The following is a 20,578-nucleotide window of genomic DNA, read 5'->3' as shown; positions in this document are numbered from 1 at the left end:
ATGTTCCTTAAGTGTCCTCTTCTTTAAAATTAACCTTTTGAGGGCCTAGAGACTATGCTGACAATTGGCCCGAGGTCTTAGCCTGACATCCTTGGGCTTCCTCCATGGACAGTGAAGAAGAGCCATAGGTGTTATAGGGGTTTGCTATAAGACCGACTCATTCTGAAAACTGCTGTGTGATTTGCTTTTTAATGTCGCTACCAAAGTCAGGGAAGCCTAAGGGAAAAATTTCACAAGTGTTAGTGAGCATGTCAGTGAACAGAATTTTGGGGCTTGTAATAAAATCTAGGGACAAGTAAGTTTTGTATAGTTTCAGGTTTTGTTTCCAGTAGTATAAACCCTGAATTTTCTAATCCAGAGAACTTTTCTCACCAAATCCTGTAGTTAGTTCTGCATTGTATTTAAACCCCAGTATCACAAAGCTATAGGATCATGTTGGTCTCATCAGTAATCCCTGGTATCACCACAGCAATAGTCACAAGAAGTTCTTTATTTCACCTATACATTTTCAGGAAACATTATTTACTTGTAGATTATGATCTGGTCAAAATGATCTATACATTCATTACATCTAGAGTGGTCTTTCATAATTCACAGTACCTAAGAATGAGGCAAAACTCACATTTGCTTATAGCACAGCAATTCTGTTCAGTAAAACAAGATGCAGAGAAAACATTGTCCTAAGCGCCTTGTGATCTGCTCTGAGTCCCAGGTGATTTTTCATGCCAGCTCAAAAACCCCTTCAAGAGCCTCAGAAGAGTGGGGAGCTGGCTACCTCAGAGACTCTTCAAAATATAGCTGTTCTCTCTGCAGATAAATGATCCCACAAGCCCAATGTGATCATGGCTAAGGTTATCTTGTAGGGGGAATCTTCCCAGCAAAACAAAACATTTTGAGAAGACTGAAATGAAGCTAAAGCATTCTTAATATCAGATTTTGCCATGTATTTTTTTTTTTTTTTGCAATAACACAAAAAGAAGAAAGAGAACAAGAAAATGAGTTAGAGGAAGATGGAGAGAGAGATGGACTATTGAGCAAAGCTACTTTTTTACTTTCTGAATTTACAGTCCTGATAGACATCTTTATTCAAAATTACTCATTTTTTTTAATATTCAGACACTACAGTTTTCAATATTAGGTCCCAGATTTGTCTGGACAGATTACTCTCTTATTCCCACAATGAAACTTAATTATCCTTTTTATATCTTCAGATACTTTCAGTCATTTCCTGAACTGTTTTTAGGGACAGAGAGAAGCTGAGAGATCAGTGAGTAAAGCAAGTACCATGCATCCCTGTTGACCACACATCTTTGAAGGCAGAAGCCCTTTGGCCCCTGGTCTCCTTAGAAAGATTTTGAACATTAGTACAAGTATTGTGCTCATATCTACTTTTTCTGAGTTTTGGTTTTTGTTTTGTTGGGTTTTTTTTACTAGGTAGAGACTTGTCTTTTTCTCAGTACCTTTCTATGTATTACTTGGAAGCATCTAAATGTGAGTAACTCACCTGGAATCTGTAGAAGGATATTTGAATGATTCATATCTGAGACAAGAATAACTTCTCATGAAATCCAGGATGGAAATGACTGCATGGTTTAAAACACACCTTCCTGTATCACTGCTGTTGCAGCAGGAAGGAATGCTTCTGAGTAGTTTAAGTCCAAATGACTAAATTGTTTCAAAGCAACAGCAGTAGCACAGAGGGCATAAGTTGCTGATATTAAGTAATTACTAGACTTCAGTATGTCATCGATTTCATTAAATATATATATATATATATATATTTATCACATCTGTTATCACTACCTTCTGTGTCTGAGCAAAACTACCAAAGAGTAAAAAACTAGTCAAGGTGGAAAAGTTGCAGAAGATAAGCCAAGACTTGCAAGTACTAAAGAGAAAATTATAATGAGTATACATTTGATCTTTGAGAATTATTTCTTAGCTGTCATTATTTTTGTCTCAGTTATTCAAATGAGCAAAGAAATGTTAGAAGAAAATAAAATATGAATAGTCTTAAGAAAACAACCCAGTTCATCAGAAAGTAGAGAGATAGCACAACCAATGTGTGTTATAGAATCCTTTGTGAATGAAACATTAAATCGCAAAAGGCTGACCTGGTAAAATAATTGTAATATATAAATAGAGCAGGTGTTGCCATGATATGCAGGTATGCTTTATTGGATTGAGTAAGTGGCGGTTAAACACAGTTTCACAACTAGGCTGGGATTAACAACAAACTTTGCATGGACTTTATACACTGTATAAAACCCAAACTGAACAAAAATCCACTTACCTTGGAGTAGTGTTCATATTCCAGTCACATATCTGCATGAAAATTGCTTCTTCCAAACCCTGACAGCAGAGAACAGGATGGCACAGGGTCACCAAGACCACAGAATCTGTCATACTACAACCAGAAGTTCAGATGGCACTGCAGAATAGAACACAAATTTCTCCATCACACCCAACTACTTTTTTTCCTGATGAGTTTATCACTCTTAATAATCTCCACTATCCTGAGAGAACAGATAATCTGTTTTCTATAGATAAAATAAATAGTGCTTCAAAGGACATGACATTTATACAATTTGTCATTTCAGTGATTCAAAATAAATGTAAAATAAAAGATATCTAAAGCAACAAGCAGCAAAATCCCAGGACAGAGGGTCTCAGGCTGAGTCCCCGTTTTTGCTGCTGGTGGGTTCTGCCATCTCAGACCTGTCACTGAAGCCTTCAACCTGGGTGTACTTGTCTGCCTCCATAAAGCAGATAGTTAACACCTTTTATAGGGCTCTTACAGTACAGTGTACTGTACAACCTGTACAGTGCATGGCAATAAACTGGGTCCTGATCTCATCTGTGCCCTTGCTCTGTGTGACTGGAAAACGAGGGATAAAAAATAATAATAAGTTCTGAATAATTATGTATAGTACTTATAGTGAAGCAGGCTTCGAGCATTGTGAGTTCTCCACTGGGAGAAGTCCCATTTAAAAAACCTCCCTGACATAAAAATGAATCAGATCCCATCACATGAATGGCCTGCATTTACTATTCTTTTCACTTACCTTCTAGTCGTTCATTTTCTGAGCTGACTTGTGCCTGTTCCCTGGTTGTCAACAGGAACCGGTTAACAAGAACTTGCTGGAAATGGATTATTAAATAAATAAACACAGAAAGAACAGCTGACTCAGCAGATGCACTATTACAACATCAATGTAAAGCTATCAAACAACAATTGCAACTTCCGGACATCTAATGATTCATACCACAAACAACAAGGGAAAAAGAGATGGAGGATTTTGACCAGTGCTAATAAATTTGTAACAACACTGGATTTTGAGATCACAAGAAATTTGGGATGGGTCTGTGCTCAATTCTTGGTCTGTCTGAGCAGCACACGTTCTCCTTCCTGTAACCATTGCAGTATTAAGCACTGCATCCATCATCTGTAAAAAAGCAGTACTTGAACTACCCTGATAGCAAGGACAACTCCACTATAGCAAAAAATATCAGCATCTCGGCTCTAGAATATTGAAAATATTTTGGAAGTTCAGGAGAAAGCTTCTCTCACCCTGAGCTCCTGACAGCTCCAAGTGTGACACCAGGGCTGCTGATTTCATCTGGGAGGCAGAGAAGGCACATGCCACCTAGACCTTGAAGCTCTTAGAAGTGGTTGTTACCTTTTCATACCAGTTCACACCTGTTGTATTGGGTTTGCCCCAGGTATGGGGTATCTCCCCAGGGAGATAGAGAAAAACAGAATAGGGCAGAAGCAGAAGCCCCATGAGTAACCTAATGGATTTTTTTGTGGGAAGAAGGGGAGATTAATGATGAGAATAATCTGCTGAACATTAAATGTCCTGGAGCAACTATTGCACGACTGAAACAGTGAGTTTCAGTGCAGCTTTACGATGTCTACCCTGAGGAAGCATTTGCAATTGAAACTGCATCCTTTTTTTCTTAACTCTCCAATTCCCATGGGCCAACAGTTTCCTTGCTAAATGAAACGCTTCTTCATGGAGACCGCAGGGATTGGTAATGCAATATAGTGCCTTTCATCTCTCACCCATGAACCCGAGTCAAACAGAGTTTGGTAAATGGCCAATAACCCTTCCCATCCCAGGGGCTGTTTGGTGACCTGTGCGAAATGAGAAGGGTCATCCCAGTGTCTGTTTACTAGAAGGCAAGTGTCAACTTCACCATAAAAAGGGACCCAGTTACTACTCATTATCACCCAATTTAACATTCTTAAGCCGAGAGAATGAGCCCAGAAAACTCAACCATATTCTTACCCAACCATGGTGGTCCCAATACATCAGGGCTTGAAGTACCTTAATGAGGACAGTTGCATTGTAGCAAACCAGGCTGTGCCTCTCCTGAGGACAAGAAATCCAAGTCTGAACTTCTCACAGCTGCACGGGATTGCAGTTCTCCTCAGATCTACATGGAAATTCCTGGGAAGAATGGTTCAGTTTGTGGGTGCAGCAGGCACTGAAACATGGTCATGAAGTTACAGAAAGGTGCAGACTTCTGCAAATCTTCATTTAGGGCCTTAAACAGACACAGGCAACCTGTGGAGAGACACAGCATCCAGCACTGATAGTGTTAATATGCTGAGAAATCCTTCACTGGAAGGCTCCGTTCCCTCACCCGTCATGAATATACTGTTCTAGTTACCAAAATAGCTGCATTCGGAAGGGTTGAAGGCCAGAAGCTCACTTGCCCTATGCACTGCTCATTTTAAGGTCAGACCTTCAGCATCAGGAACCTGTTATAAGAAAGAGGAATCACTTTAAAAGTTGTTGCCGCTCTGGAGGTTACCCTGGACAGTCCAAGAGGGGAAGGAAAGGGCAGGGGCAGATAAACACTTGGCCGCATGAAAAATCAGATGCCCCTAAACTTCAATAGATCTACATAAACCTCTGAAATCCACCCAAAACTCCAGCCGGCTTGTTCTTAGAAAGTTTCTAGTAACCACTATCATTTTCTAGCCCTTCTATGCCATAGTAATGATAACATTGTCGCTGTCAACTCTGAGTTACTGTTTAATCCCTATCTTGATTAATTGCATTCAATTGGCATACCTTTGTTAATTAAACAGAAGACAGCAGCGGCAGCTTTTACTTCTTATTCTTTTGTGTAGATCATTTCCCAGGGCTTCATAGGTTGTGGAAAAATAACAATACAGACACACCACACATCATATTTCAGCTCAGCTGATAAAGCTATTTTACTCCTACAGTGGCCCATGGTTTTTTTTTGCATATCACAGTATAGACTTAATTACCATGCTGCTGCTGCATGGCAGCTCCCCTCACTTTTTTTTTTTTATTATTTGTATTATTTGCAAGTCGTACTCATGTTTTCCTGTCATCCCCGAGCAATGTGCATGCGTGCGTACAGGCAAATGCCAAGCCTGGAAAGGAAATTTGATGCGTGTCAATGAATTGGAGTTTTCAAACTTTGGCTGAAGATTAGTACATGTAAACATAGCTCTGCCCCCTTCATCTTGGATAATTGGTCACAAATGCTACTTGACACTTCTCAAATCAGACACTTTACATACTTCTGAGCATAGCTGAACTTTTTTGGCAGGAATTAATTTGCTTTGCAACTCAGCCACTCATTCCTGGCCCAATCCCTACTCCAGTGATTTCAGTGCAATGTTCTGCCAGCACGAGAAGCACAGAGGCAGGACCAGATCTGTTTCCTAGCCTTGACGAGCCTGACTTTGTTTACTCCCTCCAAAATCCAATTACTGCAGCTAATGTTCTGCCCTTTGCCAGCCTTGATTAACAGTGGGATTTTTACCTTCAGTCCCCTCTCTCTGTTGCACTTACTGTACAAGTCACGTTGCACCACATTCAGGCTAGATATGAGAAAGAGCTTTTTATACAGTGAGGGTGGTGAGAGCCTGGCCCAGGTTGCCCAGAGAGGTGGTGGATGCCCCGTTCCTGGGGACATCCCAGACCAGGTTGGACGGGCTCTGAGCAACCTGATCTGGGTGAAGATGTCCCTGCTCATGGCAGGGGTGGCACTGGATGAGCTTGGAAGGTCCCTTCCAACCCAAACTATTCTATGATCTCTGAAAAATGAAGACTACAATGTAGCATCACCAGAATGCTTCTGACATTCCAGAACACTTCCACAGCAGCAGTGTATTTATGGGAGGTGGCTACAGACACCATCCACCTCCAAAGAGTTTGTCTCACTTTTGTTCTGCAAATTGTGTGTGTTCCAGCAAAGAAAGTGAATCCATTTCTGAAGTACTGATGAAGTTTGAAGTAGACACAGAATTTCTTGCTATTAAACAACCTCCTGTTTGCTCCGACATTGCTGTGTGTTTATGCACTGTGCACGAGTAGTGCAAGACCTGAGCAGACCATATGCTCACTCAGAAGGGCTGCCAGGTCTCAGGGAGCATGACTGTGCCTATTCCAGGAGGATTTGGGGCAGGAGCATGTTCCATAAAGGTTTTTGCTAGAAGCATTGTATTTTATCTAGTGATATATTTCTGTCCAGTCTCTGGACAGTTTATCAACACATCCACATACATCTATGAATAACCAATGGAAAATACTATCCACCAGGATGTTGATAAGCTGCAGCATCTAAAAAATGTTTGCAGGTTGTTCTTTCCAACTATCAAGCGGGATGTGTGCCAGCATGTCTTCCTCATGCTAGCTGCTTCATCCAGAAAATGGAGAGAAAATTATGAAACCATGTCAGTTCTAGAAGACGGCAAAGAGTCACATGGGTTATTTTAGCATTCTTGTCTTGCTCATCACTAGCACTAAATCTGCAAACTATATTGAGCTCCTATCTGCAGAAGCAAAGGATGAAACTTTTGCTGCTCTTCAGGTATAGACCATGAAAGAAACAAATACCTGGTCATGCACTCCCATTGGCTTGGTTCTCAAGGCTTCATACAGTTCAAAGCACTGATGAGGAGGATCCAGAACAAGAACAGTCTATGCAATGTGCCTCTAGCCTCTGATACCTTGTGCCACAATTAGAAGATGAACCGCTGCACAGCAACAACCAGGGAATCAGCTGCACCAACCATCTCTCTGTGTGCTTGTCCCCACACTTTCTGAGCACAGTCTTGTGATGGTTCATCCCTAGAAAATAAGAATATCTGATGTTACAAGAGATAAGGCAGATTCACTGTAGAGAATCAAATGTCTTTATTGTCCCTGAAATTACCGTGGAATAGTGCAAGAGAAGACATTGCATGTGAGTATGTCTTGAGGTTTTACAGACTTTTACCTTAAATTAAGCAGATGGAAACATATCTTTCTTCCTCCAGTTTAACTCTGGTATTGGAACTATTATGGGAGTGGTGGGTATGATATTTGTAGGTGCATAAGGCATCAATTGGAAAAGAGATGCAACATAGCTCTAAAGCATGAGCTAAGGAGGAGGCTTAGTTTCCATTGCTATTATATATCACTATATAAATTTAGCTTTCAGGTCCTAGACATTTTAAAATGACGTCTAGTGTTAGAAGAGTATCAGAAAAAGTGAATTACAGGTTACAGTCTTCTAGTATTTGCAGTAGAAGAACTATCATCCTAATTACACTTACAGAGTACTCATTTTTGTTGTTATTAGGGGAAAAGGATTGTAGAATTAGGATGTACAGAAAGATAATCCTGAAGAAGGGGAGCCAAATAATTTAGCTGGGACAAAGAGCTACGACAGCTGCTCAACACACTTCTGTTTTCAGCACATGAGCTCGCCCTGTGTGTGTGGACCTGCAATGTTCAACAATTTAGGAAAAACCACTATAAGTACTGATGTCTGGTACAGATGAGAACAAACCACAGCCCACAGAAAGGCCTGACCTCACACAGAAAAAGCCCAGATTGGGAGCTGGGTGCCTTTTTGTACCATTGAACATCTCCATAGTCTTTGCTAGGTAAGAATGGAAAATGACCAAATGACTCCATGAGCTCAATACTTCATGAACAAAAATCCTTTCCCACCACCAAAAAGATCAAAGCCAGACTCTTGAACATCTGAAGTGAGAGAATAATAAAAAAACAATTTTGTTCCCCGGAAAGGTGAACCTCCATTTTGAATCATTATTTTGTGGTTCGGGCTAAGTGGCCATAACCAGTACACAGGTACTCACTGTTGTAAATCCACTGCATTGCCTCCTGGATGTCATTACTGAAAGTAAGTGAGCTGTTGCTTCAGTGGCTAAAGATTTACTTGCTTAATGCCTGGTGTCATCAACAAATTCAGGCTGGCAATGACATCCTACTTGTCTAAGCTAATATACAGCTTTGCACCCTCCTTGGTTTTCTTTCCATTTGAACTTATGGCTTAGTGTTAATGTCTGCCACCAACCAGCATTACAGCTGAGGTGAATGAAGTGATGAATGAACACACAGTTTGCATGTAGATAATTAGAAGTCTGGCTGAGTAGATCACATGAATTAATGTATCATCATTATGTTTGTATTTTAAAAGCATCTAAACAATATTTTTTTTCTTCTATAACTCCATCACTTCAGTGCTGTGACACCAGGGATGAATTGCACTATGCATTTTGGTAGAGATTTGTTTTCTAAAAAATTATAGAACCACTTGGAGCTTAAGTTATTGCTGTAATAAGTTAGTAAGTTGTCTCTACTTAAGAAAGCTCCAGTGTAAGGAGCAAACCTCCTTGTTTGGCTGTGCTGCAAGAAACAGGGTGATATTTAATTATGACAATTCAAACTCATCTGGTTTCTCCAAGTGTAGACCATATTGATTTACAGTACTAATATAGAAAAGGCAGAATTAAAAAGCTGGTGTATTTAGAAACTTACTTATTCCTAAAAATGTCTGTTCAGCTCATTTTTAAATATGATTTCTTATCCCAGGTGAGTTACACTGCATTTCTGAATCTCAAGAACTGCTTGTGCCTGATAACAGCTGATCAAAGTACCAGCACAGTTCGATCGTTTTGATTATAAGATTTTTGTTTGTTGCTTTATTGGACAAGGGTGCTTGCAAAAGAGAAATTAAGAGCACCAGAGACTGAATTATGGACCACAGTTAGTGCATGAGATTTAATAGTGGTACAGGACCACAGTCTGTAAGATAAGTGGCAAATGAAACCAGCTTGCAGGCAGAATCAATGTCTTGTTCTGAAAAAATGTACAGAAAATCCGTACCAGTGTTTCAGTATGACAAATGAACTCAGGCAAGTCGAAGATAATCATGATTATTTAATATTCCACATCTTTATAACTTGATACTCTGTGGACAAAAGATCAGAAGGCTGCTGAGTCCAAAGTTTTGAATCTTTGGGTCAATATGCTTCTCATGTCTTCAGCATTTAGTTTAATTTAGAAGGAAACAGTTCTGAGCTAAGATAAGATCTCAAACAAAATTGACATGGACTCACAACATGGCCTAACATAACAATTTAATCTATCCTGTGCTTCCACTGAAAGAAGGCTTAATAACTGTGATATGACTTCACCTGCTGCTTCTAACATTTGCTCATTCTTTTTTCCTGAGCAAATTTGGGTTATCAGATAGCGAGCAGCTTTGTTCATGGTAGACAAACTTGAATTCATTTAGGATTAATAACAATAGCTTCAATCTTCGATTCAATGGCAGTCTTAATGAATGGGATTTTTGGAAGACAATTTTTTTATGTGTTAAAGAGAAATCATTAATTCTGAATCTTCCTGGGTGTCAGGTGATTACAGCACAAAGCACAAAATGTTTTCCCCTATGAATCCAGCCTTGGGCAGACAAACTGCAAGAACATTCCCCAGGCTCCAGCATTGCAGCTACAGGCCACTTTAACCTTGTTATTTCAAAATCTGAAGTTTCACAATTACTTATTTGGTGTGAGGAAAAGCTCGTCTCTTACTCACAGTATTATCTCAGGCCCTCTTGGTGATCTGATGCCGGGGAGAAAGGAGAGAAGGGTCCACATCGTTGTGATCCGTCAGCAGTCATAGGTCGAGACAGGACTACCCAGATGGAGGAATGCAGACTGGATCTGGATTTTGACCCAATCCTTGCCGTTGTCTTAGACACAGGCATCTTCCAAATTTCTGCAGGAAGTCCCGAATTCTTTATTATTTTCCCTGTCTCCTGGGAAACAACAGGATCACACACCACAACTGTGCCCAGCTGAGTCACTCGGCTGGGCTGCACTGCCCAAAATGAAGTATCCGCTCACCTCAGTAAAAATTAGCACACTTCAGTAAATTTACCCTGCAGGCAATTTTACCCTGGAAAAACATGGCCCGTTGCTAGAGTTTATGATACCAGATTAGAGCTTTTCATATGCGCTAGAAGCATTTTTTTCTTTTCTCTTTTCCCATCTCCTTTACCCCCAGTAACATCCAGTTGCTTAATTCCATTTGAAATCACTCAGGATATGCACCTAAATACCTAAATAATCTTGTCCTTCATGCCTGTCAACATCTTGAGGCACCTAACCACCTTTAGAGATGTGGTGCGAAAGCTTGTGAACGATGCAATCGAGGAGGGAAACAAAAGACAAGTATCCCTATTTACTGCCCAAGAATCCACAAAGAATGCTGCTTCAGCTCTGCTCTGATTTCTAATTAGATTATGAGTGATGTAGGACTCAGAAGCCAAGCTGGAGTTTGTGCTAGCACTTTGCATGTATGAATGACAAAGGGACACCACTTTCATATTGATTTAAACAAGGCAGTGAAATAATGTTTAAACATCAAGTGCTTGATGCCCCAGTTTGCCAGAGCACCTGGAAATATCAAATTAATTCCAGGTGCTCTGCCATTAAGACAGGCTTGTTGCTTTTACAGCCGCACACACAAAATGTGGCTCCCAGTTCCACAAATAAAAACTAGTGGTTTCTGCTCCTAATGCCTCGATAACTCTGACATATTGCAAGTTCTGGAAAGAATTTTAATCTACATATTCTTTTTTAAATAGGGAGGGGAGTGAGGGGGGAGGGATTTTAAATATGCTGCATACAATTTGTGATGGTCATCTCTAAAATGCAGCTCCATTATCCTTTTCCATTTGGAATGAATGAGGCTAATTAATTTCAGGCCATACTTGATGAGGTCAGCACCATACGAAGGGTGCGTGCTAGACATTGCTAATCTCTTTCAGCTGAGAGTGATGAATTAAAGATGAAGCATTCCTTTGCAGGCCTAATTTAGAATGTATATCAAAAACCTACAGCAAATAATACTATACCCTACAACAAAGGAAAACTTGTTCTCTCAGGCTGCCATGTAGGGTTGATTTTAAAAGCATTTTCATTTCACTTTGGAATTCCAGCTGTGGATGGGTGAAATAGTTCAGAAAATTCAAGCTTTCTCTCTTTCTATTGCTTTTATGGACAAAAGTAGGGGGGGCAGTAAGGGAAGAGAGAAACTAGTCAATGTTTGATCCTGTATATACTGTGATTCTAACTATACACTCAACATTTAGGAAAGCTGTCAGGGTCTTGTACTTCCCAAGTACCTGTGATGTGACACCCACCCCATCCCTTCCTCACCACCACTACCCCCTGAGTCCATACTGAAATTTTACTGGTTTTTTTTAATACTGAGGGGAAAATCTGTCCCATTTCATTCAGCATCATCTCAAAGATATTTTCCTGGACATTACAGGCTCTTCCCCAGGAAGCAGGATGGGTCTGGTAGTTCTGCTGGGTCACCCAACAAGGACACAAGAGCTTCCAAGCCAACACAGAACTGTATTTCTCCACATGGAAAAAAAAAAAAAAAAAAAAAAAACAAACCAACAACACCTCCCTATCCAAAATGTTCAATCGCATGTAGGAGCACAGGTAGCAAAATTTAACACTAAAAAGTCACCGTGAAAGCAACCACCCCAGGTCTGAAAGCAGTACAAATTGCTACAGGGCTTTCAAATTCACCGGGCTTGGGGCTCAGCCAAGCTCTGCCAAACCCCCCATAAAGTCCACAGGGGTTTCCCCTGACTGAAGGACAGCCGGATTTGTCCCTGTGGGTGGCAAAAAAATAACCTTAATTGTCATTTTGGTAAAACAGGGGCTATGAAATCCTAATCCAGCCTTGGAAGGAGGCTGAAAACAAGAGATCACCAGCTTCCCCACCACTTTGCTCTTTAATACCTGGAAGTTTCTTGAAATTCATGACAGGTTGCTGCAGAGTCGAAGTTCCCAACTGGTGGCCGTAAGCGGCTGCCGTCTTTGTATCCCAGTAGTCCTCATTAGAACAAAGCTGCTTCGAATTAAATCCAATCTACATGCCGAATCAATCTTTCAACCCTTTGATTGCTTCTGAAAATATTTATATTTCTTAATAATGCACATTTTGTCCCGCAGCCTGTGATTAAACCCAGACAAGGTCCGGAGAAGCCTGAAGTATATGTAGAAGGGGTTATTTTGGACAGGAAAAGAAAGATAAAGAACACAGGTTTTTCCTATTGTGAAACCATTAGGGTGTATAAATCTAACAATTGCAGTTGTATAAGCATCAGAGTGGGGTTGTAATAAATACAGATTGGAGTATTATAGTAACCAAATGGAGTTTATGGATTATGTTCACTAGTTCATATTTCTCAGCTACTACAATCTAACTAGCATCATGCTGCACTCAGCTCTATTAATATTCCCTATTAATATTCTCTTTACATGTTTGTGGGGAAAAAAAAAAAAAAAGAAGTTAGGAATCAACTACTGCTCTGTGTAAAACAAACATGTTTAAAGAATCATGCCCTCCACAGAAAAAAATAAACAAGGGGAAGCTGTAAAGCAACTGTGTTAGAAGGACACAGGCTGTGGCTGGCTGAAATCGGCTCCGTTCTGCTTAAAGTTAATAACTTCCATCTGAGTGAGAATCTGACCCTAATGCAGGGCATTTGCTGTGTGCAAATTGGGATGTAAAAATGAAGACAATAACTTGCTACTATCCCTTGGCTGGGTAAATTTTTAAGGTGGTAAATAAGAAGCTTTGGCTGAAGATGAGAAGCACACAAAGGCTTTGAAGCTGCACTTTGTGGTAAATAGCATTTTATTGCCTCCTCAAAAAGTAGCATATATCACAGGTAAGATACGTGGAGATGAAGCGAAGGATACATTTCTTGACTGAGAAGTAGCCCAGATAGGGTCTGATCCTCCAGAGTGGGAATTTGCCATCGATTAAGAAGGTGGCTGTGGCTGGGGACACCAATCAGATAAAGGCACTGTACCTGTCTCCCGCCCTAAACGTAAATGACTGCCCTTGTCTATAATAAGGGGGAAAAATTGACTTCACAAAACATGCCATGATAAATCTCCTTGGAAAAAGTAGTACAATGACTGGGTGAGACAGAAAGAAATTCTAGAAACCAAAAGTGTGTATATATATATATATATACATATAATGCTTGTTTATTATCATTGGCAGCAGCAGTAACACATGGTAAATACAGCTAATATACTTTATCAGTGGGCTGGTAAATGCTTGTGATAGTTTTGCTTGTGAAAGTTTCTCATTTTATAGAAGAGAGAAGGAAATATTATCAGTTAAAATATTATTCATTGATTCTTTTGTCACATGTTCCATTACATTAAGCTGTAATATCTTAAATATGTCGAGGGTGATATTATTATTGAGTATATACTGCATTTTTGATAGCTATTTTGCCTTTCAGGTGCTCAGTCTTTAAGGTAGAGAGTTTTTTATCATCACTAAAAATAAAGGGAGAGGAGTAATGAAAAAACTTCTCACAAATAAAGACCGATCCAAAATCTAATGTCATACATGAATATTCATTTTTGATCAGGCCCCCAGCAGAACATTAGATTGTATAACCAGCATTTCCTGAATGTCTTCTATTGTTTAATAACCCAGATTTCACACTAAACTTGGAGTTTGTTTCCGAACAGAAGCTTTTTGTATTGAAACTTTAAATCATATCCCTTCGTGAACACACACATACCATAGAGGATATTGTCTTATTAAAGAGTTTAAGCCTAAAGGTGTATGCCTATTTTTAAAAAGAAATGTTCTGATTGTAGATAACTGCTCAATTTGATTTAGTGTCCAATGATAGTGATGGGGTTGATAACTGAGCATTCATCGGTAATTCATCTTGTGCTAGTAGAAATTTACAGCAAAGCAGTGCTTTCCCAACACTGACAAGTCCTATTAATCTTCTTCAGACACATTTCAATAGGTGTCTCCATCTGTGCCCAACATCTAAACACTCTGGCATCACTAGGGACTTGGAGACACCTTCATTTCAGGTTACACTAGTGAAAATGTGATACTAGATTGTACTCTATTTTTAACCTAATTCTCTCTTTTCGTTCAATTAGCCTTTCTTGCCTGCATTTTTCTACTCATGTGTAACATCCTTTTCCCAGGAAGACCTTAAAAATGAGATTTAGTTACTTAAAGAGAAAGAACCTGCCAGGACAAGAGCAACTAAGAACTTAATACATAAAAACAGGATAATAAAGCTCACATATACAGTGCAGAAACCAAATCGTCAGCCACAAAACACTCCTCGTGTAGCGTGGCCACAATATTCCCCTCCTGATGCACCTCTGGCAGGCATTGTTCAGTTAGGACAGGTCTGAAACTAAACACCCCATCTTGAGCTCCCCAAATTTTAACACAGTTGTAGAGTATTTGCGGGGGGAATGTAGCGTGTACCAAAACATCTCTGTTTGTTCAGGCTGTGCGGGGATCACCGACATACATCCCCACTTCACTTTACATATACAGCTAATGCATGAACAAACACAGCGCAGTCAAATTACAGCAATAACATTTATGGGCGGATTATGTTCCAACTTCCTCACTTATTATTAAAAGCAAGTAGATTGCAAAGCACGTGGAAGAGGTAGGGTACAAATGAGGGCGAATTTCCACTCGGAACTAAACATTGCTTTTTTCCGTTTCAAAGGCACAGTGAGTCTGCTAGCAGATGCAATCCAGCTTTAAAACTTACTCAAAAATGCTGTTTGGATTTTTTTTTTTCCTCCTTGCTCCATTTATGTTTGCCTTTCAAAGAAGTGCAGATGCACACTGGTTGGTTTGGGTGACTCCTCCTGCTCTGAACTTTCTTCTGAAAAAAACAAACCATGAGCCTTGCATCTGCTCCACAAGTCAGAGGCAGTTTCAAACTTCGTTTCTGGCTTCATGAAGTTCTCTTGCGAGTCATATTATAGATCTAAATGACCTTATTGTAGGTGGCAAGTTTAAATGTGCCATATTAATAACTTGTTATCCAAGACAAATTAAGTCCTTATGTGTCAAAAGCACTCTGCTCTGGATTACCTACAAGACAAGTATTTATTGAATAAACGTTGGATCCAATTTCATTTTAATGTGACTGGCTATATGCTTCAGCCTCTTAGAATGAGATAAAAACACTCAAACCTGTAACTGTGTTGCAACATTATACCTAACTTGTCTATTTCTATTATTGTTTCTTTGATGTGGGATATCAAAAGTGTTTGGGATTTTTAAGGAAGATATTATTGTTATCATCATCATCATCATCATCATCATCATCATCATCATCATTATTATTATTATTATTATTATTATTATTATTATTATTACTACCAAGGAGAGAGATAGAAAAAAGACTGGCATTCAGCCTAAAGAGAAATCATTGAAACAAATTAATCCTATGCTGTTTAAATTGACATGGTAATCCATCATCAGCAAAGGGAAACTCTGAAAGCAATCTAGAATCTGCAGTGTTCTTTCACTGGCCCTCAGGCACAAAGACAGATAGTAGAAGAGGAAGAGAGAGAAAAAGAAAAAAATCATAAAAGTTAGCAGCTCCTTAGCAAAGCAAAGGGGCAGAGAGAGCAGCTTTCACTTGTTCCTATTTTCAACCGTCCAGTTCAGAAAGCAACACTGATTAACCTTCAGCCGTTGCCTGCTAGCGTTTACTTCTGTACGTCAAATTGTCTTCGGCTGCGGAGATATATGTAATTTCAAATAGTGCAGAGCCCCCATCCTATATAAACTGGAGCATTGAAAACTCTGCCAAACATCAGCTCGGGCATTTCTGCTTACAGAGGGCCTTTTATTAGCCTAAACTTGATCGTTCCAAATGGACAATAAATTCTATCTTCACAGCCCTGGAGAAAAGAGCTGTACTATCCTTGGGAGTTTAATAGCCAGGATTTTCATAGAGCTAGCATGAAAAAAAAGAGTTTTTTATTTGGGTTTGGGGGTTTTTGTTGGTTTTTTTTTTGTCTATCCCCTGCTTTCTCAGCAGGGCTGTCTGCTATAATGTATGTTTCCCAAGAGTTTTTTCAATCTAGTTTTAAATATCTAAAGTGACGAGACTTTGTGCACCTTTAAAATTTTATTATACTTATGGTCAAAAGAAAACATAAACCTCATGGGCCTTGAAAGCCCATTGCAATACAGATATTATCCCTATAATGTCAACAGAGCTACAAAATTCTCTAGAAACCTTTTAAGAACAGCTTTCCCTGCCTCATGTTTTCTTTTAAGGTCAGTGGTGCATCACTTTTTGGAAAACCCTCTCTGACCAGGTTTAGCAATCTGAAATAGAATGTATATTGCTAAATGAATAGGTTTAATTTCAGACGCTGAATAAATAAATAGAAGAAGAGAGCTGGGGCAGGAATAATACCTTTCAGTTAGAAACAGACATAGTAGAAAGAAAAAGTCAGAACTTTAGTGCCAGGGGCAAAGGGGTGAAAGGCTGGCTAATATGAACCATATCCAACATCTGCCCTATTTTAATTTAGCAGGGATAAAGTTTCCTCTTTTTTATTATTAAGAAAACTTTATGTGGCAGAGAAACCCATGAGCTATGTTATCAAAACTGTTTTATTGTCACAATGAAACTTAGAACTATGAAGAACTGGCAGGGCTAAGAGATAAAAACTCCCCTTCTCTCTCCTTTTATATTCTGTGACAAGCCTGGGCTCGGGTCCTGCTGTCTGGGATGCCCTTTTCCTGTCTTTATGACGAACTGCACTTGGGGCTCTAATATAAAGGGGAGGTTAATTGTTCAGGATGGGTCCAAATGATTGATTTTCCAGGTAAATAAATAAATAAATACATACATACATACATACATAATATGGAGATTTTAAACAAAATACTGCTGTGAAGACATTTACGGTAGTCGACCTCAGTGGTGGTGCTCCTGTACAACAAATGTAAAGAAGGGCTGGACTGGGCATCTGTATGAGAAACTGCCCAAATTGCCAGGCTGGAATAAGACCTCGCTCCATCAGTCAGTGTTCCACTTCGATAGTACAAGTCCTACTATAAAATAACAAAGTATACTAAAACACATGTGAGTAGCTGCAGGAGTAAAAGAGCAAATTGGTTTCTGACAAAAGAAGGATGAATACCTTGGGATAATCTAAAGTTAGAATTTGATTGAAAGCATAACATTCCTTTAAGCATCAATATGCTTAGGATCCAAAATACGGTTATTTTATTACCAGTTAATGCTTAGATCAAAGCAAAACACTGTAGCTGGAAGGGACGTTCTCTCTGGAAATAAAGTTCCATGTAATTATTTCCTATTAAAAACTAAAACTGGTCTTAGATTCAAAAATGTGTGCTTCCTTACATGTGATATTATGCAAGCTTGTCAAAAGAGAGCAGACGTGCTATTTTTCACTGTTTGCTGGTATCCCCTTGCTTTAAAGTTTTCAGTTTAGCTTTAACCCTTTGGATGTGAAAAATTCTCATCCATTTTACCTCATTCAAACACAGGGCTTGGATAATATTGACTAAAGGCTTACAAACAGGATTTAGAATTTGGTATAACATTAAATTATATTAATTAACATCTGCAAACGTAAGGAGACAAAATATAAAGAAAATGATATGGCGATTGATAGGCAGTTGAGACTTAAACCTCGAATTGCAAACAAGTAGTTTACTCTTGGGTAAAACAGCTCATCTTAATTCAATTCAGGACATGGAGTTTAAAATATGCACTCAAAATATTTCCAAGAAAGCTGCAACCTTTCAGAGGAGAGAGATAAGAACGTATTTTAATTATGAGGTTATAAATATGCGTTCTATTTTTTTTTTACCATCCTTTAATCTCGTACGTAACATTGTTCAGATGCAGTTATATATCTATCTGCCTGTCTCTATTCCTGTCCAGGGTTTTGTTTTGTTTGAAGGTTTTTTTCACTCTTTTTTCTGGTACTTCAATCCCTATTTATGTCATCTTCGAGTCAGGCCCTGGGAAAAAAAAGAGGTCTACCTTTCTGTATTTACAAACTACCACAGAATAAATACAGAATAGTTCCTTTTTACAACTGGTGGGCTAGTATGAGAAGTAGCAATATGAAACATGTAGACACATTATTTCAAGCTTTCTGGCTGCTTCTGATTCTGCTAATTATTTCTGATCTGTCATTCAGAAATGTAAAAAAAAAATAAATACTTTAAAGAGTTCGTTAGGACTGTGGAAAGGAAGAGGAATCAGATATAAGGCTGCAATTAAAATTTGGTTATAAATTCTTTTTTCCTGACACCTCAGCTATATTGTTTAGTATAAGGATGGCTACAATGAAGTTCTGTATTAAGAGCTTATTAAATAGGGAAGGATCTGAGACATTCTGCTTGGATATTGTTTGCCAGCTCAATTAGTATCCAAAGAATTTGAAAGTACAATAAATGTATCTGAAGATCATATCTAAACATACTTACCAAAAAGTACCCACCTCTCTCAACAGTTCACATATTTCTGCCTTCTGACTGGGAGGGAAGGAGGAAGGAAAAAAAAGCAGCAGTTCAGATGTATAGGTTAAGATTGGCGTATGGCAAGGTTTGTGTGAAATACAAAGAAACCTGTATTTCACTCAACAATTTCATTGCTTAAACATATAGTTTAGAAGCATCTTTTCCTTAAACATGTGGTTCAATAGCATTTTCTTCAAAGGAACAATTCAATGTGTTAAAAGATTTAAGAACAAAGAATGTGCTGCAAAATGCAAATCTTACAGTGTTACACTGTGTATGCAATTATGTATGTAGGCAGATAGATATAATTTGAGAGTTATTAACTTTCAACATCAATGATGTACCCTGAATCAATACAATGTAACTACCTATTAAAATATAAACCAGGTGTGTTACCAGGCAAATACAGTCTGAGAAGCTTTTCTAGATCTTTTTTTTTCTTTAAAGATTGCAGCTCTACCATGGACAAGAAGCTGAAGAGATTGCTGCTGGTCTTAGAGATGAAGGTTGCTTTGCTTTTTGCAATACCTGACGTTTCTAGAATGCTTCATTTCCTACAAATTTGAAAAGAAAAAAAAAAAATCTGAAATGGGGTGAAGCGAACGAATTATCTCACAGATATCTGCACATTTATGCACCTCCCGGTGCATGGGAAAGAGAAAAGTTCTCTTTCCATTTCCATTTTGCCTTTGGATCAAGGGAAGGGAATGAAGGGAGCAGAAATCATGTTAAGCCTTGCCCCGTCGGATCGACTCCTCTTGCAAATCCCTTTCTCCTGCCCTCCCTCCCTCCCCTAAACCCCCAGCCCAGCGCAGTTAACCTTGGAGCAGCATTGGGGAGGGAAGGGTTAATGAAACCAAGCTCTTTTCGACCTCCAGGGTCAGACTCTTCCTATCTGCAATCTAAGGAATTAAGTAAGGAGGTTATAAGATTATAGTGAAAGGAGTTATAGGCCCTCGTAGCCTCACACCTGAACATATTGGGCTAATCCACTGGGATTCTTAAAAATCGCTTCAGCGATGGAAAACTGTTAATTAGGCTGAGTCTATCCCGAGGTTTCCTGTTGCATTAGTGATCCAGCCGAGCTGCCTGCACTCTGCAGGCTCATATGAAATGCGCTTAATATGCCTATATTTTTGCTCCCCTTCTCCACGACTAAAACCAGCATCAGCCACTCGTTTCGGGAGAAAGCAAAGGTTGGGTGAAATTCGGCCCGAGAGACGAACAAAAGTCATTTTTCCCCCCTAGTCCCTGAGCCCTGGGTGCCCGACAGACTATTTGCAGCTGTTTCTAACTTCAGTGTTTGTTTACAGTAGCAAAATTAGCACTTGGAGGAAAAGTGAAAAGCTGTTTTCACATCAGTTTTACTCCTCGGTTCCTAGCTTTAGATGCCTTTCCTCCCTCGCAGCAATCAGCATCATCTAAAGCGCGGCTTAAACTTTCGCTCCTTCGACTTAGTTCTCTGCAGTCTCATCCTATTTTATGCTAAAGAAAAGTACACAGAGAAAAGGTAGCGTTTGAACACGGCCCAAACATCAGTGATTCGAGACAATTTAAAAAAAAAAAAAAATCCCGAGCATCCCTAAAGAACCTATTTTAACGTCGCTTGGCAGAACCCTGCCCTGCTCCCAGCTTTCTGCCCTTTGGCACTTAGACATTTGCTTGTCTCCAGCAAAATTTCCTTTAATCCACCGAGACACCCCAGGGCTGTACCTGAGCTACGGCTGAACTGCTCCCTACGACCGACAAAATCCTGCAACAGCAGCTCCTCAACTTCAATGCTTAAAACACGAGCTGGTTTTAGTCGTTTTTTTGTCATTTGCAGAAATGTTGATTTTTTTTTTTAATGTCATTTGTGGTCACCCTCGACTGGCAGTAATCTG

At 39.3% G+C, this 20,578-nt stretch overlaps 1 long non-coding RNA gene across 31 annotated transcripts in view; it reads right to left on the bottom strand.

Moving 5' to 3' along the window:
• The window catches only part of LOC136106607 (uncharacterized), a 44,252-nt gene that overhangs the window by 16,837 nt on the left and 6,837 nt on the right, over positions 1 to 20,578 (bottom strand). For 11 of the 31 annotated variants that reach the window (XR_011741065.1, XR_011741074.1, XR_011741077.1 and 8 more), the window contains 8 exons: positions 14,938 to 19,249; positions 12,110 to 12,356; positions 9,882 to 10,064; positions 6,888 to 7,121; positions 4,678 to 4,768; positions 4,332 to 4,571; positions 3,066 to 3,141; positions 2,294 to 2,431 (listed from right to left, as the gene is read on the bottom strand). This is a non-coding gene — a long non-coding RNA (uncharacterized lncRNA). Of the gene's footprint in view, positions 1 to 2,293; positions 2,432 to 3,065; positions 3,142 to 4,292; positions 4,572 to 4,677; positions 4,769 to 6,887; positions 7,122 to 9,881; positions 10,105 to 12,109; positions 12,357 to 14,937; positions 19,250 to 20,578 lie in introns of all 31 variants that reach the window. The other 20 variants (XR_011741088.1, XR_011741089.1, XR_011741090.1 and 17 more) reach the window with 20 other exon arrangements.

The sequence above is a fragment of the Patagioenas fasciata genome, chromosome 12, assembly GCF_037038585.1.
Source record: "Patagioenas fasciata isolate bPatFas1 chromosome 12, bPatFas1.hap1, whole genome shotgun sequence".
NCBI classification, from domain to species: Eukaryota; Metazoa; Chordata; class Aves; order Columbiformes; family Columbidae; genus Patagioenas; species Patagioenas fasciata.
The sequence above is the reverse complement of the archived record's forward strand: the minus strand, read 5'-3'. Positions and strand labels throughout refer to the sequence as shown.